The sequence below is a fragment of the Callospermophilus lateralis genome, chromosome 18, assembly GCF_048772815.1.
Source record: "Callospermophilus lateralis isolate mCalLat2 chromosome 18, mCalLat2.hap1, whole genome shotgun sequence".
NCBI classification, from domain to species: domain Eukaryota; kingdom Metazoa; phylum Chordata; class Mammalia; order Rodentia; family Sciuridae; genus Callospermophilus; species Callospermophilus lateralis.
Window position 1 is genome coordinate 59,349,999 of NC_135322.1, and position 27,738 is coordinate 59,377,736.

Consider the following 27,738-nt stretch of genomic DNA (forward strand, 5'->3'; position numbering starts at 1 on the left):
GCAGGGCACACTTTTCCATCAAAGGCACAGGTGGCAAAGACAGTGACCTGACAAAGTGACCATTAGATGCTAAGGACAGTATTGTATCCAATAAGGATCATCACTTCCTGAAAATCAGTTGAGAAAATATCCCAGAGCTGGGCATGGTGGTGCACACCTGTTATCCCAGCAGTTCAGGAGGCTGAGGCAGGAAGATCACAAGTTCAAGACCAGCCTCAGCTGGTGAGGCCCTAAGCAACTGAGCCAGACTCTGTATCAAAATTAAGAAAAAAAAAAAAAAAAGGTCTGGGAATGTGGCTCAGTGGTTAAGTGCTCCTGGGTTCAATCTTTGGTACCAAAAAAAAGAAAGACAGATAATATAGCAATTTGTTCGTAGACTCCAGTGATCTTTCCTCCAGGGCTGGGTCAGCAGCAAAGCTGGACTGGCAGGCTTATTTCATGGACTAGTAGCCTTCTCCTTAGAGTCACTCAACAGGAACACCAAAGTTACCCCTGCTTCTGTTTTTCAGCAGAGTCCTGCAGTAGAAAACCTTTGGCCAGAGCTTGCTGTTACATATGTTTTTTTGGCGAAAGAAGTTCTGTATGGTGCTCGTAAAATGTGCCCGTGCGTCTTGGTGCTCCTCGGAGGTCTGGGAAGACCTCTAGGCAGCTTGCTGGCAGAGGCCAGCTCTGCTCATTTTCATTTTGAAGTAAAGCATATATAGTCTTCACCAAAGCCAAATGCGGCCATTCTGCTGCTCATGAAAAAGTTTTCGGCATTTAATAACAGCTAAAAGATCTGCCTGTGACGGTAGCTGTCACTTTTAGAAAACAAAGAGGCTACTAATTTTGCGTCCTGTAGTGACTCTTGCTTGAAGGCAGTGAAAAATGGCATATTCCTTTTAAATATTTATTGAGTTCTTACCGCCTTTCAGACGGAGTGCTGGGGAAACACAGATTGATAAAATAATGTCCCTGTTCCGAGGAAGGCCCCTCCTGTCTAGTGGGGTTGCAAGGCCTCTCCACAAGCAGGACACAAGTGTCACGGGGACTGTCTGAGGCCAGGCGAGGTGGGAGGAGGATGAGATTCATGCATGGACTTCGCGAGGATGCAGAGGTGCCTATCTGCCAGGTGGGGAAAGGTGGAAAGGCCATCGGGGTCGAGAGAAGAGTGTGGCAGATCTGGGAATCGATGTGAAGATCTAGGTGATGGCAGCAGGGCTCCACCGGCAGGGCAGGGGGCGTGGGTTCTACCTGGTGAGCCATGGGGTGGTGGGGAGGTCCATGCAGGGTGCTCCGGTGATTCACTGCAGGGGTGGGCACATGTGCAGCACCAAAGCGTGGTGAGGAGGCGGAGAGAGAGGGCTGCTGCTGGGGAGGATGGGAAGGTGAAGGTCTGAGCCTTCAGTCGCGTGGACAGGGGGAGCTGGGTCCAGAGATGCCTTCGCTGTCAATCACTCAGCTGGTCCCGTTGACACTCCTTGTTTGCTCCAGGCATTGTACTGGGCTCTAGAGACACTGGACAAGTGAGACGGTCCTTGTTAGTTTTCTGTGCATGGATCGTGTTGCCTCTTGTGGAACCCACCCTGACTCTGGCAGGTGCCAGAGCTACTGTGAGGTGTCCCTGGAGCCCCCCATCATCCAAGTGTCTCCTGCATTTCTCGGTGCCCGTCAGTGCACTTGCATATTTCACTGAAGGACCACCCTCCTGATGCGTGATACTCGTCAGGACGGGGGGACTGGTGTTTGTCTCATTCACCGTCGGGTACAGAAAATCCACTCAAGGAGCTCAGAAAATAAAACTGGAAAGAACACACCAATCAAGAGTCCACCAAGTAGCAGCAAGAGGTGGACAGGACGAACCTGAGTGCCACACAGCGTCACCACTGCCCCAGGGGAAGTGCAGACAGGCAGGTCTTGTCTAGGCCAAGGGCCAGCACAGGGCTGTGAGTGTGGCCAGGCTGGACCTGAGCCACATACCGTCCACTTGCTGGACCCTTCAAGTCATGGAAGATTCCCCGCACGGGCATGTCCCTCGTCCATCTGGTGGAGATTTGTCTCCCTCCTCCAGAGAAGCAGAAAGGGAGCTGTCTCAGCCGAGGATGTCCTAGAAGCTTTCCCTGGGGGGCAGCTTAGTGTGGGCCGTCCAGGCTGTCTCCCACCTCCAGCTGTCAGCAAGAAGGTCGCAGCTTCCTGGACAGTGTCAGGCCAGAGTGTGGGGGTCAAGAGGGGCGAGGTGGGAGGGAGGGAGCCAGTGGAAGGGATGGAAACACCCTTGTCATCTACCCACAGAGGCAGCCTCTGCGTAAAGCTCCAGGGGCACCGGAGTGGCAGGCCTTCCCTTTCTCCTCTGTCCCTGAGAGATGGGGAGACCTTAAGGGATATCTTCATGTGGGCGGAGGCCAGAACCACAAGCTCACATTCTGTTAGAATTTGGAGAAAAGTTTGGAATTTTGTATTGAATTTCTTACCATTTTGAGTATGAGTATTTTATTCCCAGACCATAACATGGAATGAGAGAGGAGGGTCTTTGGGGTAGGCGAGGGAGGAGACAGCAAGTCCACTCTTCTCCGTGTTTTGGATTTCAGCCTGAACGGGCTTTCTCTCTGGAAGTCTTCTTTGAGTCTCTCACTGCTGGATGGACTGTGTGGCCATTTGAGAAGACATGACACTCATCTGATGAAGTTCGTGATGAATAGCCTGCTTGATATCTGCATCCACACCCCCACCCTCCCCACCTGAATCTAATCCCCATGAAGATAATGGATGCACACATTCGTGTAACGCATTGTGAGCTGACCCTAAGCCATTTGTGTGCTACGCTCTGGGGATATCATGGTGACCAGGGGTGATGTGATTTCTGCCCTCAACATGCTTATACTCTAGAGGTTTTATAATGCCTTCAGCTTCGCACGCCCCATCAGAGACCACTACATATCTGCCGAATGAATGAATCAAAGAGCAATAAGAGGAGGCTGGGAGGAATATTGTTATTTATTGCTCCACAAATACATTTTCTAAAACTGGACCACAGCCGCACTGAGAAGAGCCTATGCTGATTTTCAGAGTCCAGATAAATAATTCAATCTGTCTGTGCTCAGACGATTTATCAATGGGAAAAGAAGCTTTAGAAACATTTGCTTTGGGGAGGTGGAGATGGGGCTAGCCCTTTAAATAGAGGTGCTGGCAGACACAGGAGCCCGCTTGGTTTAGCACCATTAGGAGGGTGCGGTCGCTGCACTTTTGATGGTTTCTGCAGGACTGACTGGAAGAAGAGCTACCTGCGTTTGTCAAGAGCTTCAGTTGAAAACTCTGGCTGATGATGCAGCACACACTAATGTGGGCTGCTGGGTCCTCTTCCCACTTGTCCAGGGACCCTGAGTTTGTTTGGGGCAACCATGTGTCCAGTTCCATGCAAGACACTGTCCCCCCAGATCCTGGATGGAGGTTGTCATTCTGGCCAGTCATCATCGTGTCCTCAGGGTTCTGGTAAACCCAGAAGGCACAGCCACGGTGCACGTCTTTTCTCCCATGCTCCCTCTTCCAGACTTGAATGAGGATGAGATTCAGCAGTCCATTTGAGGCCATGAGGCAAAGGCCAAGAGACAGCAGAGATGTGCCCATCAGCATTCACTGCTAAACTCGGGTCTTCCAACCCTGGCACCATAGCATCTGGGGCCAGATGATTCTTTGCTGTGGAAAGCTATCCTGCTCATTGGGCAAGCCTGACTAGCACCCCTGATTCTGATCCACCAGGTGCCAGGAGCATTTAGCAACAACCCCAAATGTGTCTGTCCATTTCAACAACCAAATCCACATCGAGATCCCCAGGGGTTGGGGTGAGAGGGATCAGACCCCCGACTGAGAATAATTTTATTAGACTCACACCAGAAATCACCTACCACTGGAATCTGCTCCACGCAATATCAAATCCTCATTTGTTGGAAACTCTGGGATGGGATTTTCTGTTCCTTTTAGATGAAAGCATTCCTTGGGGCATATACAAAATACACATGGCTGTCATATGTGTGATATCTCACTGTTACCACGACAGAGTGTTGGATAATGATGCTGTCCTTCCTTCTGGGCCATTCCCAGGCCTACCCAGCTCTGCTCTGCACCTCCTGCAGACGTGTATGCATCCTGGTATTCCACTCTCATCTCTGAGAACTCCCAGGATGGTGCCTGGCACTCAGTACCATCAGCCAAGAGGAAGCTTCATGTAGTTTGAATTCGGAGAAAATCCTGCCTCTCCGAAGCTGAGGCAAGTGCTCGGGGAAAGTATTTCACCTTCTCTGAGCCTGTAAGATGGGGTGATAACAGAATCTGCTTCCAAGTCCATTAAAAGGATTAAATGTCTGGATCCAAGGATGCCTACACTTTTCAAAGTCAGATGATAGAAAAATGGGAAATTGTAGAGTTGGGCTCCTCATCTAGTGTAAATTGAGAAAGAGAAATTGGATTGAAGATCTGGGGCCAGCGAACTTGAAGATCCTACAGGGCACTCTGCTTTCCTATGGAAGATTTCTCCATTTTCAGCACTAAAATGGATTGAAGTCAGTGGAATTGGCCCTTGAAACTTTGTGCTGCAAACAGTGAGCCACAGATTTATGCTTTGGGTTTTGTTTTTCATTTACAAAATATTTTGACTTTGTCACATAGCTACCATACAGAAAAATGGGTAAATGCCACTGAAGGTCATCAGCTGCATCATTCAACCTCCAGTGAGCATATCCCCGCGCAGCGCAGGCCATTCATTGTGGGGAGGAAGGCCTTTGGGTGTTGAGATGCTCAGGGACCAGTCTCTCATTTGTTTCTTCCTTTTCCTGTGGAAACATTCTTCCCTCTATGGATCTCCCATTTCTCATGGTGCCAGGAAGACCACCTTCTCCTGAACTGTTCTCTCAGAAGATAAATCGCGGCCCAGGAGAGTGAAGCGTCTCAAAATCACATTTAGGATGTTAGATAGATTTGGATCTTCAGGAAACAATTTGCTGTGCTGGTGAGCTTCGTTTTCTAGTCTCAGCCCTGCGCCTCCATCTTCATTACGGGAGACCCACTGCACACTCTTTCAAAATATGATACAGCCCAGCCCGAAACACTCCTGCAGGGATGATCCAAACCATTGGTCATGTCTGTAAGAGGCACAATCTCTTAAGAGAAGCAGAGTGGTTTTTCTCATCTTTCTCTTTCCGGGACTCCAGGAACCAGAGTGGAGTGTCTAAGAGCTGAAGTTTGTAATAATTACAACTTGGGCCCTGCCGTCCTTTTGGTATGGTGTGAGTGTTAAAAATGGGATTTCTTAATTTGAATTATTGATCAGCACGTTCACTCAGACGGCCATTCTCCTCTTCAAATAGGCGGTAAATCTCAGCTGACCAGGAAGGACACTTTGAAAAATATCAACAAACTCTGGCGCTTCAAATACAGTCATGGGCTTTCTCTCTCAAGCTGAGAGCTGTCTTCCAAAGACATTCTTCACAGAGCACAGATAAAACCCGGCATTTCAAGACACCAGGATACAAGTGGAGGATCTGTAAGGGAGAAAATAGCTTTGCTACGGCGTCTCCTAGGATAGCGCTTGCTGAACTTTCTTGTGCACATAAATCTCCTGGGGGTCTTGTGAAAAATGCAGATTTGGGTCCAGTAGGTCTGGGGAGGAGCAATGCCCGACTTCTATTGGCACTGCTGGACATGGTGCACCCATCAGAAAGGCTCCAGTACAGAGGATGACCAACTTGAGGCCCAGCTTTGCCATTGGGCAGGCCACTCACACCCACATACTGGGCCTCTGCTCCCCGAGTGGCAGATCAGGACCACCACGTCCACATCAGAACATTCCTGCGAGGCAGAAGCTGCACACACTTAGCCAACAGTTCCCAAGATCCACCAAAAAATGACCTCAAAGTCACCAAGTGAGCCCTCAAAGTAGAACTACTAAGAACCAGGAATAAATTATCAAACTGTAGTAGGTGAGAAATTACATGGCCAACCCCAGAAAACCAGATGCGGTGTAGATCTGGAACGTCGCCCAAAGACTCCTGTGTTACAGGTTGGTCCTCATCACAGCAGTGTCCCAGGTAGAGCTTCTCAGCAGTGACGGGGTCATGAGGACTCTGGTCCCTTCCCGGGATCCATGCACTGATGGTTGCTAATTGAATGGGCTACAGGAGGTGGTGGGGACTGCAGGAGGTGGGCCTCGCTGGAGAAAGCAGGTCACTGGGGTGTGCCCCAGAAAGGAAGGAATTATCCCCTCTCTCTCTCTCTCTCTCTCTCTCTCTCTCTGCCTCCTGGCTGCCACAGGTAAGCAGCGTTTCTCTGCCACTCCACCATGGCCTTCTGCCATGATGTGTCTCCTTGGCCACAGCCTAAAAGCAGTGGAGTCAGATGACCATGAAATAAAACTTCTGAAACTGTGAGTCAAAACGAACCTTTCTTCCATCAAGTCGCTAGTCTGAGGCGTTTTGTCACAGCGACGGAACTAACACAAAAGCTGAGGGAAAGAAAAACAAAAAAGCCTCACAGAAATCAATATTTTTGGATGACACTTGGTAAGAAACCAAGGGGGAGAACTGAAGGAAAGTAATAAAGGACATGAAAGCATGAGATGAGGGAGTAAAGTCAATTAATAAGAAAAGGCAAGAATTTAAAATGATAAGTGGTAGCACTGGAATCAAATTAATGAGAAGGCAGATTATCGGCTGAGGTTACATATGTGTTAAGTGTGTGTGTGTTTAACTGTCACATCTAAACCACTAAAGAAATGAGGCCCAATGGAAAAAAGGAAAAGACATGTTCAAAGATATACTTCAAGAACGGTTTCCTAAAATAAAATAATATGTTGATACGTAATTTTAAAAAGCTAAAAGTAATTACAGGTAAAATGATTATTCTGGAAGGAAAAAAAAGATATTAAACATAACGCAATTGTCAGGTCTAAAATAAGAAATCAACAACATAAATAAAAATGGAACGAAAACATTAAAAGATATAATTTAAGATACATATAATATGATGCAGGAAACGCTGATAGAAGTCAATTGATGTTGAGGCATATGCTTACATGGTTCTCAAATTGTGAAGGAAAAGTGAGAATCTCGTGACAATCCAGTTATCTATAAGGAGGAAAAAAAGTCAGATTGGTTCCAGGCTTCATGTCAGATGATAATTCAATACCAAAAGACAGTGTGGCAATGTATAAAACACCCTCAGGGAAAGAAAATGTGGCACCTAAAATCGACAACCAGTCCTATTATCCTTCAAACATAAAGGCAGCAGACAGACATTTTCTATCATGCAGGAATTCAAGAAACGTGGTTGTCCATTGGATTTGAAACCATCTCTTTATCCAGACATTCAAACAGGGACTATCTGGCGGCATTGTATAATTTTTGACAGGTGCGTATCTGTTCCCACCACAATCAGATGGACCTTCTGACCGGGCTGGCGTCTTGGTCAAGAAGAACAAGAGGCCCAAGCACATAGACATGGATGCTATTGTGGTCCGAGGTATCTTGTGTGGCCACAAGGGAGGTGTTGCTGCCTCACTTTCTTGCAGTTGGCTTAGTCGAGTGGGTCGATTAATTGCTAATCACCCAGCCTCTGCTTCCTGCTGCGGAGATTGGCAGTTGGCCACAGCTGGCTGCAGAACACGAGGCTAGGTTCCAAGCCCAGTGTCTCTATCCTTCTTTTCACTTGTCCCCATCAAAACCACTTCATCCTACTTCATGGTTGAGCATCCCGAGTCCTCAGCACATTCATGAATATTCAGCAAATACTGCGCTAAGCACAGAGGACATGACATTGAAAAGAGAGGTCCATCTCTGGTATCATGAAGCCGAGAGAAAGAGAAGGGTTGATGAAGTCCCTGCATTCTTATTTAATTAACTAATATAATGAGGGCAAGTGAAATGAAATCCAAAGTCAAAGGGTAATAAGGATAGAGGGAAGGGTGCGACCCAAGGAGAAGCCAGGGCAATTCCCAGGAGGAAACAGAGCCAATGTTGAGGTTGGACGGCTGCTTAAGAGGGATAGGAGCAGTTCCCCCCGAGAACTTGAGTAGTTTTAGGAATGTGGTTGCATGGGGCAGCTCTGGAGCCGGGAACCCAATGATCAGTGTTTTAATTGTGGTAAGAGGAGGGGGACTAGAGCATGCTAATGAAGGAGGTGACGTCAGACCCTGTGTGACCTTCAGTGTGTTGGTTGGAGTCGGCACCAGTGTCTTGGGCAGTTACATTCTCTGTGATGGGATAATAAGGTAAGTCTGGGACTCTTCAAATCAGACGATCCTTAACCAATTATGCCACTGTTTGGAGTGGGCCAGGGGTTCCACCTTGCCAGGAGGGCTGACTCCAGGGAGGTTCTCCATGACCCAGCAGCCAGCTTCCCCGGTCCAGCTCACTTTTCTCCTATCATGCACGGTGGACTGTCCACTCCAGAGAGATCATGGGCTTTGGCATTGCACACAGAGTGAGTCAAACTCTGTCTCGCCACTTCCTAGCCAAGTGCCTTTTGGGAAGACTCTTCATTTCATCATTCTCATTCCGTTTCTCCTTTATTGAAAGTGGGGAGGCTCTGTTGGGTCACACTAGAGGGGACTAGTAACAGTATCAGCCTTCCCTGGCTGGGGGCCATGGAGCTTGAAGTCAATAATGAATCAGCAATGGCCAGCAATCTCTGGCCACAGGGCCTGGCCCACAGCAAGCAGATCTTGGTGCCTTTTTGATATTGACCTTTCCCAGTGGCAGGTGTGACAGGGCTTCTGCTCAGGGCTGGGGTAGCACACTCCCGTTTTAGTAAGAGGTAGCAGTTGGGCTCGCCATCTCCCACCCCTCTGCCACACTGACGACAGCTGAGGTGGACCCTCACATCTGCCACGTGGGCCACTGAGGTCTGCGTCTGCCCCGAATGTTCCTGGACTTTCTTCCTCCGAGGAGGGAAACTGCTTTGCGTGTTGTTCTGTTCCATGGATGTCCCGCTCATTCCATAGCCGTGAATCATGGATGACTTCAAGTAGCCCAGAATATTCTGCAAGTGTAATGTACAGCTGTGAAGGATGTATGTGTCAGGGGACAGCGTGCGAGGCAGGCACACATGGAAAGCACAGGCTTCCACATTGCTGGGGATTGTGTGCAGAGCCCCTGACGGTTTGCCAGAAACGTCAATGATCTGAACCTTTCATAGATTCCAGAGAAGTGGTTCTTAACTTTATTTGGGGGGTTAAGGATGTGTGATGGACCCCTTTGAAATTATGATATAAAAATCTGAGATATTGGCTATCTCCATAACTAGCCAACCAGATGGGATCAATCAGAGTAGGCATGTGCTATTAACAACCGGGACGCTGATACTAGTTTATGCCGACTGCATTTTACAAACAATATTATGGGATTCATGACTCCCTACTCCCAACCTATTAATTTCAATAACAAGCATTATTTCTTAAGTACACACTCTTTGTCAGATTCCAGAGATGCCCTGGTGTTTCGGCAGTGAAGACAACATGCCTGGCCCCTCAAATTTGCACTGTGGTTGAGGAGGCAGACGTTAAACCAATAATCTCACCAATTCCTGCGTAATTAGAATGGTGGTAAGTGTTATGTTGAACATGAGAAGGGCTGAGAGCACAAAGAGCAGAGGCCTGACTCAGCTGGGAGACCAGGGCTCAAGGGGAAACCGATTAGGAAAAACTCACTTCCAGGAGCATCCAAAAGGATGAGTCAGAGTCAGGCAGGGAAGGTGGGAGAAGAACACAGCTGAGAACCGTGGTCGGGGAGGCCTTGCAGAGGGAGAGCTGCAGACATAATGCTGTTGAGACTTGAGTGCAGAGGTAAAAATGGCCAGAATGAGGAATGAGGCCAGAGACATGGGCAGAGCAGACCTATCATAGCCATGGAGCCCATATTGAGGACCCAGACTTTGCCACAGATAAAGTCCAGTGACTACAGAAAAAGTCCTTACAGAAAAAGAGCCCCACAACTATCCTACCAAAAAATTGTAGCTGTGTTCAGAGATCCTCCCGCCCAGTCCCAAATGATCCATCCACCCACCCATCCATCCATCCATCCATCCATCCATCCATCCAACTACCCATCCATTCATCCTTCCATCCAACCATCATCCATCCATCATCCATCCATCCATCCATCATCCATCATCTATCCATCCATCCATCCATCATCCATCCATCCATCATCCATCCTCTCTCCTATCCATCCATACATACATCTATCTAGCCTCCTTCCTCCCCTTTCTTCATCTGTTTTTATTCAGTTTTCCAAAAACATCATTGTGCTGACTGGTGAATGGATATGGTGAACAGGACCCCCTCCCTTCCTTCAAGAGGTTGACAGGCAAATAAGAGGCAATTAAATAGGAAAGGGTGAAACAAGGAAGCCTCAGCTGGATGAAGGCAAGCACTGGGTATGAAGAGAGTGCAAAGAAACATGGCACAACTGTGAAAGAACTTTCTAGAAGTACATGGACAGTGAAATGGGTATTGGGTCAAGAGGGGACAGGAAGTGCAAAGACCAAAAGGTGAAGAAGATGCAGATGTTGGGGCATTGACTGGTTCCAGGGCAGCTGGGTCAGAGGTCGGGGTGGGCTGGAATGGTGAGAGGTGGAATTGGAGAGGGAAGCAGGGGCTGTGCCTACAAAGGCCAATGTGTGGCTGTTGACAGTTTCATTTTGTTTTGTTTGGATGCTTTTAGTTTGTTCGCTCTTATTTTTGTTTGTGTTTGTTCATTGTACTGATTGGTTGGTTGGTTGGTTGGTTTTTAGCAGAGGACTCATATCAGCAAGGAGGAATTCTGTGCTTGAACAGAGGTAATTTGATAAATACATTAAAAAAAAAACCTGGTTTTAGGGGCCGTATATTTGATGGGACAAAAGAAATAACACTGATTGAGTGCTTACTATGTGCAAGATTCTTGGCCTAGTTGGCCTCTTGGAATCTCATGTCCCTAGGAGCAGAGAAGGTGTGACAGATTGCAGGTGGAGAACCGGGGCCTGCAGGGCTGCAGCTCTGTAAGGAGGCCACACAGCTCGTGGGTGCAGAGCTGGGCGTGGGCCCACGACTGTCTGACTCCGCCGCCTTTCCATTACACAGGCTTCTGCTCCATCTCTCCCGAAACTGGTCATTTCCAACTGTGTGGACTAGTGATTTCCAAGACTGCCTGGAGGACACCCTACATTACCCAATTATCCCCAGGAGAGATGCCAGGCTGTCCGGATTCTTTTCAAAGAAAGCTCTTCTGGAGTAGTTGGAACTGGGTGGGGAAAGTGCATTACATACTGAAAACCTAAAATGCATGTGAAGTGTGCGTTGAGCGTTATGCCAAAGGCTTTAGCTCCCTTATTAGAGGACAGGCATCTTGAAGTCCCCATGTTATGGAGGGTGACGTGGAGCTTAGATCAGATTACTCCTCCAAGGGTACTCACTAAGTGCTGGAGTTGGGGATTTGAACCCAGGTAGTCAAACCCCTAAAGGCCCAACCCACTTTCAACCCAGTCTCAAGCCTCTGCTTCCACAGAAAAGGAGCTCTTGGGAGCAGCTCGGAGACTGTTTGTGGCACAGAACACTCCACCGGGAAGCTCAGGAAGGACTGGGGAGTAGTGAGTTCCATGCATACTCCGTGCACCCCAGAAAACAGCCATGATAGAGAACCTTGGAGCCACGCTACACCCGAGCCTGGATAGCACGGGCTCAGCTCCCTTGTCCTTCCTGAAGATGGAGCTTTCCTTTCTGGTAAAGCCATTTCCCTTAAATCTTTTCTGCAGAAGAAAACCCAGAAGGAGCTTTATGAGGCTCCCTTCAATTAGTTGGGAATTTTCTGTAAGCTTGAAGCGCGCCAGCATCAAGCCCAGCGACAGATAGGCCTGTCCTCTTTTCCTCCCCCTTTCTCTCTCTCTCTCTCTCTCTTTCTTTTTTCCCCTTGTGTGCAGTTTATGTGGAACATCTGGTTTTAAAAGTGTCGCAATTTTAAAACATATTATAATGCTCATGGGATCCGAATATCAACAGCTGTCTGTTGCGGTGAACCGCTCGCCTGGAAGACAGTCCCCCAAACCGAGTTCTTAAATAAACATAAAGCATCCACCGCACGTGACGCCGAGCAGCACCCATCAGTAAACGGAATATTTAGACCAGATGAGGTGCAAACAATGGCTTTCTTGGTCTGTCCAAGTAGGAAGGGGGAGTGGATCTTAATTTTTTTTCAGTCCTGAATTTCTGTGAAAGTCCTGGAGACTTTGAACCACACCAGCCACCTGAGAGTCCTCCCTGAAACGCTTCTCTTCACCTCCTTCTCCTTTCCCATCAGGGCCCGCGGGGCTTTTGGCTTCACTCCACTGCCATCTCCTTATTTCTTCTGGATCAAGGTCCCCAGAAAAATAAGTGTTACTTGACTTTAGAACCATTCGTTTATCTCTTCTCTCTGGTTCCTAAAGTCTCCGTGGAAGAATTCTCCCTCCCCCCCACCCTCTGTGTGTGTGTGTGTGTGTGTGTGTGTGTGTGTGTGTGTGTGAATTTCCAATGTTTACTGTGTACTTATTTGTTCTTTCTGTGCATTAATGAAGCCCTCCCTCCGCGAGCTCCTGGTGTAAGCATGGTGGCTATTCCGGGCTCCCGTAGGCAGGAGGGAGAACACAGGTGAAGTAGCCTGACCAGAATCTCACAGCACAGGCATGGTAGTAGACTCAGGTCCTGCATATATGAGGAGGCTAGCTTTTCATGGATCCATCAGAGTTTCCATTTGGAGCACCCCAGGAGCTAGCGTACCATGCTTTTTAATAAACCAATTTAGGATATATAATTCTTGAAGTTTGATTATGGGCTTAAAGGACAGGATTTTTAAGAGTTTTTTTTTTTTTTTAATAAAGTTACTTCCTTTTTTTTCCATCAAATTATGGGGACGATACAGATAGCTCTGAGTCAATGTTGTTTGGGGATGTGTTGGCGATAGAACAGCTCTGGGGTGGGCAGGGAAAGCTTTGTATAATTTATCTATGTGTGAATATGGATATTTAATTCCTCCTCTTCCCTTTAATAGCCTATCAATTAAATGGGGCAAAAGAGAAGAGAAGGGGGGGGGTGGCGAGAGAAATAAGAATTTTCAAAAAACATTTTTGCCCTTCAAATGAACTTCATAGATATTTACCGAAGTTCTGCTAAAACAGAAAACCAGAACCACCAAATTGGGTGTGGGGTGGGGCCAAGATGCAAAGTGTGGAGTTCTGCACACGATGAAGCCTGATTTAGGGTACATGGTTTTTATCCCATTTTTTTTTTTTTTCACAGTGGAGATGGCTCCTAACGAGGAAGGGAGACATGCACAGTTTTCAAACGTGTTCTTTCAGACCAGGTCGTCATTAATTCCCAGGGGTCACCAGTGGAGCCCCCACTGCCTCCACATCTGGATCTCTAACAGTCGATGATACCCATTTGATTTCCTTGACCTAAAGTTTCATGTTGTGGCCTCTGTAAATAGATAGATCTGACTTGGGCACTGTTTCTCCCCTGTGGGGTACAAGGAGACCTGTAAATAAATGGCTGGAAACATCTGAACTGGACTCACCCCGCTCCACTGGGGAGTGTGGGGAGACACAGCATCTATATCTCCAGCTCCCGGTTTCACCTTTATGTTAATTCTGCGCAGAAAAGTGTCCTGCCTATGTCCCCAGGGTAAAGTCAAAATCTACATTTAAATGGAGACATTGCAGGCAGTACAGTACAGTTCAAAAAGCCAGTAAACACAAAAACCCTGCTGCAGTTTAACTGGAAATAAACTCTAATAAGTTTAAAAAAAAAAAAAAAAGAAAAGAAAAAGAAAAAGAAAGAGAAACCAGGAACAAGAAAAGAAATGGTACATGAAGCAGTCTGTGACTTTCTTCGGGCAAAAGTGAAAAACCAAAACCAGACAAACACAAAAGGACATTGGGTTGGAAAAATCCCAACAAACAGGGCGTTTTTCTGTCACCAGGGTTTAACTATAGTAAGGGCACATTCAAGTTACCAACCCAGCGGACTTATCTTTGTATTAAAACAACAACAGAAACAGATCAGGGCAGATATCAGGGTGTTTTGATACTCATATTTCCAAATCTCGTAAAGTATTAGTAGCTGTATCAGCTATAAAAATTAATGCCTCCAGATGCTTTTGTGTCCCCTCTTCAATTTCATTTTATCATCAATTTTTTTCTCTCTCCTTCCTCTCTCCCTTCCCCCATCTCTCTCTCTCCCTCTCTCTCTCTGTTTTTGTCTTTCTATCCTCCAAACTCATCTGGGGTTCCAGTGCTTATGAGCCTTATGAGCTTGATAAGACTTGTAAAGCAGGATTTCTAACAAAAAGGGCTGAACAAAAGTCCCCCGGATTCCTTTGCATCGGCTTTTCTGTGGTACAGTTATATTACGATAACAGATTGTGATAACGCTATCCAACAGGAAAGAAAAAAAAATCTGGCCTTCATTACCAAGTTACTTGCAAACTCATTTTTTCTTTCTTTCATTCATTTTTTTTTCTTTCTTTTTAATAGCAAGGACTAAAACTTTCAATTTCCCCAGGCCTAACCCGGCCTTTGAAAATGTTTTCAGGCCACTGTGAACACCAAACTCAATTCTGAATTTGCATTTACATAATATAATTTTTACCATCAATTAATCGATCACATTTAAATTCCTAAAAGTATTCAGTGAGTAATAACTACCCCCGGGTGCTGTAAAAAGTTAATTTCCAAACACAAAGGCCACTTTGACTTTCAAAAAGCTGTGCTGAGTTTCCCATTTAAGTCAAAAGCAGAAAAGAAAAAGTTCCTTGTTTGTTTATTTGCTTGTTGTTTGTTTTAATGATTATCCTGAAGATTATCCCATGGTTATTTGGGTTAAAGAATGAAGGTGCACATCAAGGTTGTACAGCCAGAAAGATTGAAAGGAGTGGACAATGGAGAGTTTGTTCTGGAAGGTTCTGTCTGTCCTAACTGCATTCTTCATGAACGTTACTGTAATAGGCTATTTTTTCCCGCTTTGGGTGTAGGATGGTCACTCACCTATAGTCATAAAATGACAGCATTAGGATACTGGAATTGTGCCACAAATTCAACGCTGAATGGACAAAAGGTATTCAATAAATAAATAAATAGTGTACCATCATGAGCCAGACAGGATTTGGTTTTTAGAATGAGAAGGCCTGATTTAGAGACACTAGTCTACAATTACCTTGCTGGGTGGCCCTGGGCAAGTCACTTAACTTCTCCCTAGAAGTTAATGCCTGTCTTCAGAGGCATTGCCATAAGCAATTCAGTTGTGGTGAAAGTGAAGCAAATAGAGAGGCCCTTGCTGGACAAATGCAGATGTCCAGATGTTTGCAACACCAAATCGTGCAGCTCATAGTTTACTGCTCCAGGGAAATGCTTCCTGGCTTCTAGGATTTCTTTCTAATGCAGACAAATGCTATCGCTTTTATTTATCATCCTGAATCTAGTTTTGCAGGACCCCAGTGGATTATTTCAACCTTGGTTTTAGATAAATAGTAAATAATAGTTATGTTACTGACTGACTGACAGGCAGTACAACCAGGTATTTGCAATGATCAAAATAATCAGACCATTAGAAAATGAATTGACCTGGGATCTGCAATTCGGTTGACCTGGGTTTGCACACTCTGTGCACAACCATTACATGTTGACTTGTCTGTCTCTCCATCAACACTATGACCTACTCAAGGGCAGAGACCACAGCTTCTTCATTCTAGAATATTCCCTTCCTCTTCCTCCATAAAACACCTAGCATTGGCCTGGCTATAGTTGGTGCTCAATAAATGTTTAGTGAATGAATGGACAAACGATAGGAGAAACATAAAACCAATGAGGCGGAATTTAATTCCACACCCTGCAAATCAAAATCAGGCTGCAAATGGAGGTCATTTTCGCAGGGATATATCTCAGCGTCACGTGCTGTTAATCAGAACACAGCAATTTTTTTTTCATAAGCATAGGACAGATTATATATTTTTTCACATGGCCCCTAAATAGCATCCTCTTCAACTAATTTCAAAACCAAATGGGATGCTTGCAACACCAAATCGAATGCTGATGTGGGCTGGCGTGTGGATAATTCACAAAGGCTGAATCTTCGCAGCCATGAGAAAATCGGGCATGGCCAAAAGATTTAGTGGAATAGATGGGGTATCCTTGTGGCTATAAAATTGTTCCCAAATTTCCAGCAAATTGCTCTAGCCAGGATCCCTTGAACTGGACAGCCTCAAACACAATTCTTTTCCACTTGGACCTGACTTGAGACTATCACTTGGGAAGCAGAATGCAGAGCAGATGTGCATTAATAGTTCATCTATTTACTGTATTCATAACCCAATTATTTTAATCTGAGCAGAGCCTGGCTTCTCTATAATTCCTCGGTCTTGGGGTAAATGCATTCTCCTCGTGCAGCTCATAGTTTACTGAATTGGCACAGCCTGCTATTGCCCCATTTGGGAAGCTATGGGGAGGTGCAGAACAGAACATTAGGTCACAGTCGATCTCTGGACTCAGGTTTCCTGAAGGAAATACTAATGCTAGCTGTGTGACCTTGGGCAGGTGCCTTAGCCTCTCAGTTTATAAGTATGGCATCTGTGAAATGGCAATCATTTTCCTAGTGATACTTCAAAGGATAGTTAGGAGGATTGCATGAGCTGATTTAGAGGAACCACCCGTAACATCCCCTAGCACGGAATCAACACTGTATAAAGCTGCTCATCTACTCTAAGACGACATTGACTACTATATATTAAGGTGATGAATTGCTTTTAAATCTGAAATTGAGACCTAAATGCTATTCGGTATCTGCTGCAAAGCTATTTCCCAAAAGCACCCAAACAGGGCAAACAATCCAAACACTAGGCAAAAACTCTCCGTGCATATTCTTGGGGTTAAAATTTCATTTGCCAACCTGAAGGAAAATAAATGAAAAACAGTGAAGTGATTTTTTTTATATTAAAAAAAAGAGGATACATTGAGGAATAAAGTGAAAATTCCATGAATTTTTAGGCTGCCAGAACCTTTTTAAGAAATTTCATATTTGTGTTTCTGCTTCAAGTTCATCTGTCCCTTATGCCCAGAGTTCAACCCAGCAGATATGGGGCCAGAGGTGTCAGGACAGAGCATGGCTGTGTTCTCGCCTCATGGCAGGAACTAGAGAAGACGCCCTGGGTCACTTAATCTTGAACTCTTGAACACCAGGGTTTTTGTTTTTGTTTTTTAAATTTAGTTAGACCTATTGGATTGCTGTTTTAACAAAATAAATTATTACAAAAATAAAAATAAGACTCCAAAATATAGTCCCCACTTACGATCTAATAGATTTTTTTTTTTTTTTTTTTTTTTTTTTGGTGGGGGAGGTACCAGAGATTGAACTCAGGGCACTCGCCCACTGAACCACATCCCCAGCCCTATTTTGTATTTTCTTTAGGGACAGGTTCTCACTGAGTTGCTTAGTGCCTCACCTTTGCTGAGGCTGGCTTTGAATTCAGGATCCTCCTGCCTCAACGTGCACCACAGTGCCAGGCAGAGAGTTTAAGAGATATAAAATTGCTAGGCCAAGTTGTTCTAAAATTCCCTAAAGATGGACTCTCTTGGTCTCTGTACTTACCCAGCTGTGAACTGGTAAAGAGCAGTCTGAACACTGCCCCAGGTGACTTACGGGTGGCACTCTGAGCCTTGTCAAGTGAGAAGTGCGGATCTGCGTGGCCACATGGTTCAGACCCCTTGTTAATTAATTTCAACCTCATGCAAAACATCAGACCACACTGGGGCTCAGCAGTGAGCTTGTCTGGTTCCTAGTGGGTGGTTCAGACAGGGTGAAGCCTGGAGTATGCTCTCAGCATCCTGGGTTCCTGGGCTTAGTTTTACAGACTGTGGGATCTTAGAGACTCAACCTGCCTATATAACCCTGTGGGAGGTAAGACGTTACCAGAAAAGGAGCAGAGGAGTGAGGTGGTTGGTCCAATTTGGGGAGATCATTCTAGCACAGTGGGGTTCCACAGTTTTTGGACCTCCCAAATCTGAGAACCTACTGGAATACAGTGCCCTTCCCATTAGAAGATTCCAGAGGCATCTGTACATATATGTGTAATAAGGGTGCTATAGTCAAATCTGTAACGTCCCCCCCAGGGCCCCTATGCTGCAGGCTTGATCCTAGCCATGGCACTATTGGGGCCAAGTGGAAGGACCAAGATGTGTTCCTTGAAGGGGAGATTGGGATCCTGACCTCTTCCTCGTCTTCTTTTTGCTTACCAGCCACCATGAGGTGATCAGTCCTCTTCTGCCACATTATATCCTGTATCACTGCAGGCCAAAGCAATAGACCTGGAGACCACAGACTGAAACCTCTGAAACTTTGAACGAAAATCAACCTTTCTTCATTTTAAGTGGACAATCTTATGAATTTTGTCACAGTCACACACGTTGACTAATATGTAAGGGGGTGTTATCTTAAATTCATCCCAGTATTCCAGCATACAGTTTCCCCCACAAGCCTGAGAGCTGGCATGGACAAGGGACTAAACTGGACATTTGTAAAGAGCCCCACCAGGAGCGACTCTGACCATTTCTTGAAACTTTCGCTCTCCATTCAGTGTAGAACTGCTTTGCTTCTCCCTTCGTCCCGGCCCACCTGGTTCTCACAGTCCCACAGTTCCAGGGCTCCCAACTTCAGGGCTTGGGATGGTAGGATGGGATTAGCACGGTCTGCCTTCTCATTGATTCCAGAATGAAACCAGATCTGCCCAGACAACGCTCCGTGGTGGTGCATCGTGAGAGATGGGCAGACAGGTGGGTCCAGGCCTTTTGTGTGACGTAGCGTCTCCTAGGGATGACATCTCCACCCAAGCTCAGAAGAAATTTAATGATGGGCTTCAGGCAGTGCTCAGGTGAGAGATGGTATTATCGAGAAGAAGACTCAGAGCTACAATTTCCAAGTGCTTGGAGAGGTACTTTGAGTGCCAAGAACTGTCTCAGAAACACAGTGGTTTTCAAGTCTTACCTGGCCAGGATGATTTGACTCAGAGCACTAAGCTGGAGACAGTAGAGGGTCAGGGCTGCACTGTGGCCTGAGGAGACAGTGTAACGGACCCTGCTCTTTGCCTACCTACTGTGTGCTGACTGTTTATTTTTGTTCAGACACAACACAAGATGGTAGTAGGGATCCCTTGTGATTGCCACGTGCCAAGGCACGAAGTGGTCATGGTATTTTCTCCATCATACAGACAAGGAACCTGGGAAACAGAAATCAATGAGTCTGAGGGCATTTAGTAGGAGGGGACACAGGAGTGATTCGAATCCCAGCATTTTGACTCCCCAGGCCAAGCTGAGCTGACCTGCTCTATCGCCTCAACTCATCTCCAGAACTGGATCTTGATCCACGGAAGCCAGTCAGAGGACCGCGTCTCCCCAATGACTGTTACTGGTCCAGTATGGCCCCATGACCTGGTGTGGGCGGCCATACAGATGGAAGGGAAGTACTGTACTTGCAACGGGGAACAATGTCTGGTGCTTGACATCTCGTTGCACCCAGGCCAACGACAGTGACAGCAGAACAGAAAAAATGGGGAAAAATCTGAGTCCTCGTTGACATCATCCACCACCAAATCAATTAGCTCTGGAATCTGCCCTACTTCTGAGCAATGTGCAAAATGATGCATTTTCCTATTACTTAAGCTGGTTTATTTCTACTTTTTTTTTTTTTTCTAAAAGTATTCCAACTGCTACAGATGGGTCTAATGGGTCTAACGGGTCTAATGGGTCTGGCATTGACTGAAGACCAGGATAGACACTTTAGGAGATGACAGAACAAGAGATCATGCCCTGGGGTATCTAATTCTAATGTCTTCAGGCAGGTCCCCAACTCCCCGATTGCTCCTCTTTATTCTTATTTTACTATTATTGCATAGTGTGTGTGTGTGTGAGTGTGTGTGTGTGTTCATACACACAACAGTGTCACTTAAAAGGGATAGGATAAAGAAGGATGGGGACTGGTGGAATCCACTTCCTGAACCAGTGGGCTTCAATTAGTAGTTCTAGTCAAGACTGAGTAACTTATCCAGAATCCTATGACAACTGTTATGATTTACTTATGAGGTGTCCCCAAGTTCATGTGTGAGACAGGCAAGACATTTTAGAGCTGAAATGATTAGGTTATGAGAGCTGGTTATAACCTAACCCAGGACAGTCATCCCCTAATAGGGATTAACTGGGGGGGGAGGAACTCTAGGCAGCTAAGTGTGGCTGCAGGAAGGGGGTTCATGGTGGGGTGTGCCATTGGGGTATATATTTTGTTATGCGAGCAGAGATCTCTCTCTGTTTCCTGGTGGCCATGTCTTGATCCACTCTTCTCCACCACACTCTTCCGCCATGATATGCCACACCTTGGGCCCAGAGCAAGGGAGTCAGTTGTCTATGGACTGAGATCTATGAAACTATAATCTCCCCAAATAAATTTTTCCTCCTCTAAAACTGTTCTTGTCAGGTCTTTGGATATCAGAGCCAAGGTAAACATAGCATGTGTGCCCAGAGAACCCCACACCCAGCCTTGCACCTCCTTTTAAGATCTGGTACCCATAAGCAAAACTTGAGATTGGGATGAAAGATGTTATTTGCCTCCTCCTCCCTTCACCCTGGACTAGTGAGAGCTTCTATGGGTGTGTGATAGTCCCTTTGTCTGGAAACCCCATCCTGACCTTTGACCTCCAGGCACAGGTACCCACACCTGCCTCATGACCATCTCCTACCATCCTGTGAGCTTCTCCAGGATACACTCTGTATCTCATTTCTCTTCACATGAACATCCCATAACTGCCTGCTCCTTGTGTCCCTCCCCTGGCCAGGCACCCAGCAGATGCCTGGCACAGATAGAAGCTTCAAGAAATGTTTGTGGGATGTATGAATGGAGAAATGAATGGATTTCATGAATCCACACGCTGCTAATTTGGAATTTGTGATACTTTGGAGACAGAATATTTATTGAGTAAAAGTTTGGAAAAAAAATACTCTAACTTTGGCTTTTACTGCTTATGTAGTTCATTACTAAAGAATGCAAGCCTCTGATCTTCCTCCCCCACCCCATAACTTTCCACATTTTATAATATGTCGAATAATTAGGACTCAAGAAACTGCATTTCTTTTAAAGAAACAGTCAACCTCTGCTATAATTAAGCCTCTCGTTTAATTTGGAAGAGTTTTCTTTGCCCCTGCACCTCCCTCTCATCCCCTATTCCTTAATCTAGAAGTTTCCAAGACTTGGTTAATGAGACCTTCACGGAGTTTGACTTACGTATAATACTTGAGGATGGACTGTAGAATGCAGATGATTCCAAAGTTGATTCTCGCCCTAAGAAATGCATGATAATACTTAGTCACTGCTTTCTACTGTCATCTATTGGACCATACCCTTAGGGTTTCTCCGAGGGGCTCTCTCTGGACAGCAGCATGCACAGGGGCTATCAGGTTGTAGAAAAGGCACTTGGCAGGCCCTGCCCCAGATTAACTGAATTAGAAATTTTGAAGTGGGATCCAGAGACCTGTGTTCTCCCAAGTTTGAGAGCCAACAGCAGTCATCAAGAAGACCTTACTAGATCTCACCTGCCACTTTGCAGCCCACGAATCCCTGACTCTCACTCCTGTCTGAAAAATGTGGACAAAGTAGGGCTGCTGTGCGACTTCACGTCTGTGTATGTCACCCTCTCCACAGTGCCAGGCACAAGTTCCTTTATCTGTCCTTCATGTTTTTTGGGGGCAGAACAAAGAGAAACATGGAATAGAAGAAATCTTATTGTTTTCTCTGAGATTGGCATGGGAAGCCAGGGGAGGGGTGTGAGGGTTGGCATCTGGAAAGTCCCCTAGAGGCTGATGTGTTGAAGGCTTGGTCCCCACCTCTGAGTAATGCTCAGAGGTGGCCCTTTCGGTAAGTGATTGGGTCATGAGAGTGCTAATGTCATCAGTGGGCTAATCCATTGATGAGTTCACAAACTGAACAGGCCACAAGGAGGTGGGGCCCATTTGGAGAAAGTAGGTTGCTTGGGATGCCTTTGAAAGGTAACTTTTGTCCCTACACCCCTTCTCTCTCTCTCCCCCTTTCTGCTTTTATGGCCACCACGGGGTGAACATTTCTACTCTACCACGTCCTCTCTACCATGATTCTCTGCCTCATCACAGGCCCATGGCAGTACAGCCAGCTAAGCATGCACTAAAACCTCGGTGAACCAGGATAAATCTTTCCTCTTTTAAGTTGATTGCCACAGGTATTTTGTCACAACAATGGAAAGCTGACTCACACAAGGAGTAAAGAGGAGGACTGAGAATAGAGGAAAAGACTGGAGTCGATGATCCTGAACAGAGAAGGGAGACAGTTCTGGGCAGTTCAGAGGACCCATTCACTGCAAAAGTGTTAAATAATATGTATTCTGTGTCCTTCCCAGGATTAAGGGTTAAGATTAGAGATGAATGAGAAGAGCATGGTCCCCAGCCCCAGGAGAGATTTTAGTAGATGGGGCAAGAACAGTGCTTGCGAAGCCAGCATCCATAGAGGGTGCTGATGGGTGCAGGCCTAAAGCCCTTTCTTGCAGGGAGTAGATCTACAGGTTCCATCAACAAGCATCTGAGCAGAAGACTGCTTTTGTAGGTGGGAGGAGGTATAGGGTGGTCTGAGGTCTCCTGTCACCATTCCTTGCTGGGTCCTCAGAGGGACTTGATGGGACAATGTTCCCCTCCACTCCTTGTGACACTATATCCTTCTCTCCTGACAGTTATGGGTCCTTCATTCCCAGCCTGTCCCCCAGTCCTTGGCTTAGAGCATTCCACACTATGCTGGACTGCCGGCGTTCAGGACACTGTGCCTTCTGATAAACAGTGATACGAGAGGCAGTAGGTTCTGGCAGGGCGCTGTCCCGAAGCCAGACACCGGCTGTGCATTTAGAAGACACATCTTACTTAATTCTTCTGCCCGTTGCAGGAGGTAAACACATTTTTCTCATTTTACAGATGAGAAAACAGAGATTTCAAAAGATGAAGCAAGGGATCCAAGCTTCAGAGGTAAGGTGCGACCTTTCCCTGCAAGCCCAAGTTTATGCAGGGGAAACTGAGCCCAGAACCACACAGGGCGGGGCCTTTTCTCAAGGACTTGTAGCTAACAAGGACTACAGACGGGACTGGAGGTCCCATCTCCCAGTGCCCCTTCAAGAGTCCCACAAAACATATGTACTTTCATTTATGGCAAACCACAATACAATAACAGTCATGTGGCAGATGGTTAAAGGCCCTTCGGAAAAAAAGCAAAAGAATATTAAAGCTACTGGTAACATGGGCTGGAAAGTCCTGGAATTTAAAATTTGTCTTAACTGATTTGCACAATCACCACAGCCGTGTTTATATAGAAAACGTATGGCGCACCTTCTGATTGCCACAGCTAATAAATCCACACGGCTTCCCTCTCCCGGCAATGTAAGCCTCTTCCTCCTTGGCTACTTAATATGCAAGGCAGATTGGAACATCAGCAGTGCAAAAGGGTAAATAATCTGGTAATTGATCTGGGATTTGTGGATTTTTACCTCAAATTTCTGTTTATGGTTGAAGGTCGTAAGCTATACAAACCTCTATTGATCAGAGTCTTTTGTTTAAACGGAAACTACTGTATTTATTTGTGTTGCTTCTCAAAGTCAAACAAAAGGGCACCGATGGAGCTAAACCTCGGCATGGCACTGTGGACATGTGGCCCATTCACTCGGCGTACAGATGTTTTCAATCTGCACAGTTTGTCTTTCAGATCCATATGAGAAGAAGCAGCCTTCATTTAGCCTGGGAGACATGCCAGCAGGCCAAGACACATGCTTAACCCTTCACACACAAGTCCCCTGTTTCCTTCTGGCAGAGAGGTGGCACTTGGAAAGCTTTCCCTGGAGATAAAACAGGGGGCACAGAGTCACTTCCATCCCTAGTCACTGGAGGCATCTGAAAACAAGTCACCTTTTCCCCACACCCCATCTTTACCTCCCTGTCCTTGGCCCTCCCCCCAATCCCTGTGCCTCTGGTGGAAGAGATTGGTTACAGACACTGTTGTTGGCGTCTCTGGGCACTTTGAACAATCTGCATAGAGAAGGACAGAGGACTTATTAAGGGCCAAACCACCCAGAGCCTGGATCCTTACAATCTGATAATGCAGGCGAGTCGCTATGATTACACTCCCCACCCACCCCCAGACTTAGCTTTCTCCTTTTTCTATTTCCTTAACACAAAATTAACCCAAGATTTTTCAACTTTAGCACTGTTGATGTTAAGGAAGGATAACTCGTGTGTGTGTGTGTGTGTGTGTGTGTGTGTGTTGGGGGTTGAGCTGTCCTATGCATTGTAGGATATGGAGCAGTAGCATCTCTGGCCTCTATCCACTAGATGCCCAGATGCCAGTAGCATCCCAAACCCCAGGAGTGGCCTTACCCTGAGCCTGAACTGCAAGGCATCTGACCCACAGTCTCAGCTACCGTTGGATACCTGATGCCACTGGACTTCAGCACTCCCACTATATATCACATATATTTGTAAAAACCATGTAGATATATTTGTGCTTTTCTTGAAGTTCATGTTCATCTACTTTCACTGAATGAAGCAATTGTTCTCGGCACCATTTTTACTTGGAAGCTTCATTAACCTCTGGGTTTTGAGACCTACAGCATTATACATGTGAACTATGTAGAAGTCAAGAAACTGGATATGAAATGCCTGTAAACAGTGTCTCAGCCTAAGAACTGTGGACCAAGATGGGTGACACTTCCTTCCCAAGGCTCTCCTCTGTCTCTTGCTCTGCTTCACAGCTGTCCTTCCTCGGTAGGTAGCCCTTGACTCTGTGTGCTTGACTAGGGTCACAGCTTTGTGACAATGCACTGTACTCTGTATTATCCACTGACACCTGAGTTTTCCAAGTTTTACCCACACTGTCGCCCATCCCTTCCCTAGAAGATAGAGTTCCATCCATGTATCACTCTTCTCCTCAGAGATATCAAACCGGTCATTTCCGGGTTCCTGGGTTTTGAGCATTTGCTTTTCTTTTCCATTATGACTCCTGATCACAGGGCATTTGAGGTGGGAGGGCCACGGCTGGATTCCTTGGATCTCCATTCTTAGGCTATCACCCTGTGCCCTAAACCTCGGCACCTTCATCTGTCAAGCAGATATTAGAGTAGGTAACTATTAAAAATCACAACAGTCATTACAACAAATGACAGCCTTTGCACCTGCTTTGGAGATCTAAGATGAAAGACACTTCATGAAGGCAAATATTGTGACAGGTGAGCAATGCAATTAATTTAAAAATCTTATGCATAATCATGCACAGCCTTCCCTCAGTTACTGAGAAGCTGGGTAGTGGGAGGTCCTGGGCCCCTCCCAAAAACTGAGACTCAAGGCCATTTTTCATCTTTTTTTTTTTTTTCACTCAATTCATCAAGCCTAGCCTCTCTGAGCTCACCCCCACCCTGTGCTGTAAATGAGGACATTTACAGCTGGGCACCCAGCTCACGGGGCTTTTATGAGGGCTACTGTCAGCTGGCCAGCTGGCACAGTGCAAGACATTGACTTGAATCCTGACCCCTAAGAACTCCCAGTTCTGAGCAAGGTACATGATCTCTCCCAGTCTCATTTTCCTCATTATAAAATGGGACAACAATCGGCTCTAACTTTGGGAAGAGACCCAGTTGATCAAATAAGATGGTAGCACAATGACCAGCACACAAAACCTACTATCAAAACTGCAAGTCTCCAGTGCTTTCGCAGAATACAGCCGAGCAACTGGTTCAGCATTGTCCTGACAGAATTTCACCCATCTAGAGACTGATCCATGACTTAGATTCTTATTTTCAGTCATTTTAACCTTATATCCCACTTAAAACTGTCCTCCTCTTGTTCAGGAAAAACAGGGGAGGGAAAACATGGAGGAGACGTTTAGAATTATCAAGCTCAAAATTTAGGCTAAGTTTTATTTGGGATTCTACCTGGGTTGCACTTTCAAAAATAGGCAGATATCTTCCAGGGTAGCTCTGAGATAACGGAGGATGGCCCGTGTGCCGTGTGTCTCATTGACTGAAGAAGATGTTCATGATAAATGCCTGGGGGGAGGGGATCAAATACACTAAGGCAGACGTCCTTCCTCAGGAACAAATATGGCTCTGAGACGGCCTTGCTTCTGGCAGGGGCAACTCCACGTGGCAGGCTGCAGAGGGTTTATTTATTTCGAAATGATTAGCAATTATTCTCAGCAACTTATCTCAAATGAATTCACAGGGAGGACCTCTCAGAAGCCTGGTTCCTTGATTCGGGCACTGGGTTACTTAGACTACAATCTCAGGGACAATGGTCCTCTGTGGGGTTGGCCAGAGCAGAAAGCCACCTCCCCCATGACAAGGAAGATCAGAACACGCAGGGACATGACAATGGGAATGCGGCCCAGAAGCAATGTCCCCACTCCTATAGGGAGGACACTCAGTGTTCTAGAACATGGCAGGCCCCTCCCAAGCTCCTGTTTGGAGGTGCACCCAGCCTGCATAGCCCATTTGCTTTCAACATGCCCCTTGAGTCTTTCAGCAGCTCCCCAGGGCAGGCTGGGCTAGTGCTGATTTATCACCCCACTTGACAAGTGCAGAAACCAAGGCCAGAGCAGGCTGAGGGCCTCCTAGAGGCTGCATGAGGCCTACGGTGGCCTGACCTAGGTCTATGACTTCCGGGGGTGAATCGTTTCAGAAGCTGGAGCAATGGACCTGAAAGAACATTTCGGTCCTGGAGAAACATGGGAATCCAGAAACAGGGAGGAAGCGGAATCATCTGTTCTGATTGGGAGGGACGGGTGCATGGAATTTCTTCTTGCCCCCTTCGTCTCTGTTCAGCTGCAACCCCAAACCTTAGCCGCTTGGGCCTTTTTAGTGGTCACTAACTGCTACAGAGTGGCAGAGAGCACTTTCAAGCTCGCAGGCCTGGGGTGGGCTTCCAAGGTGAGGCCTAGATGCAGAAAATCAGGCCAGGACCTCAGCACTGGGCTCCTGAGTGCCCTGTTCGGTCCCATCCCAGGAGACCACGGGGGTCGGTGAAGCAGGGAGAAGTTCCCACCTCATTAGCTGTCATGGGGACAACTGTCCCTGAACGGAGCACGTAGCAAGACGACAGGTGGCAGGCCCGACCATGTCTCGCTTTGTACAGCCCTGATGGGCGTCGCTGCTCCACAGGACCCTGGTACACGCGTTTCCTTCTTCCACAGCTGTCAAATCAAATTGATTTTCAGTCATTCTAACCTGGGTAGTTTCAGCAAACCAGGGCTCCCAGGTGAAAAGCTAGTTTATCAAAGACATCATTTATCCAATTCTTCCGCTGTAGGAACAGAATCTTTGAACGGCTTTTGGAAAATGAATGACCAATTCCAAAGGGTGTTGGTAACAATAATAATAATTACCTTTTATGAAGCATCTATTGAGTTTCTTTACTTTATATCCCTTTTATATTTCTCCAACAATCCTTTGAGGCAGATAATAGCCCAATTGATGAGTACTTACTTCTCATGCATTCTCTCATTAAACCCTAACAACTCTGCGGTGTGTGTATTATTATGCCAATTATTTAGCAAATGAAACGGAAGCTCAAACAGTCTCCCATCACATGCCCAGTCTCCCAGGCAGTGACAGAGCTGCGATTCTGACTCAGGGATGGGTGTCTCAAGCCAGTCTCTCCGGCCTGCCCTTCCAG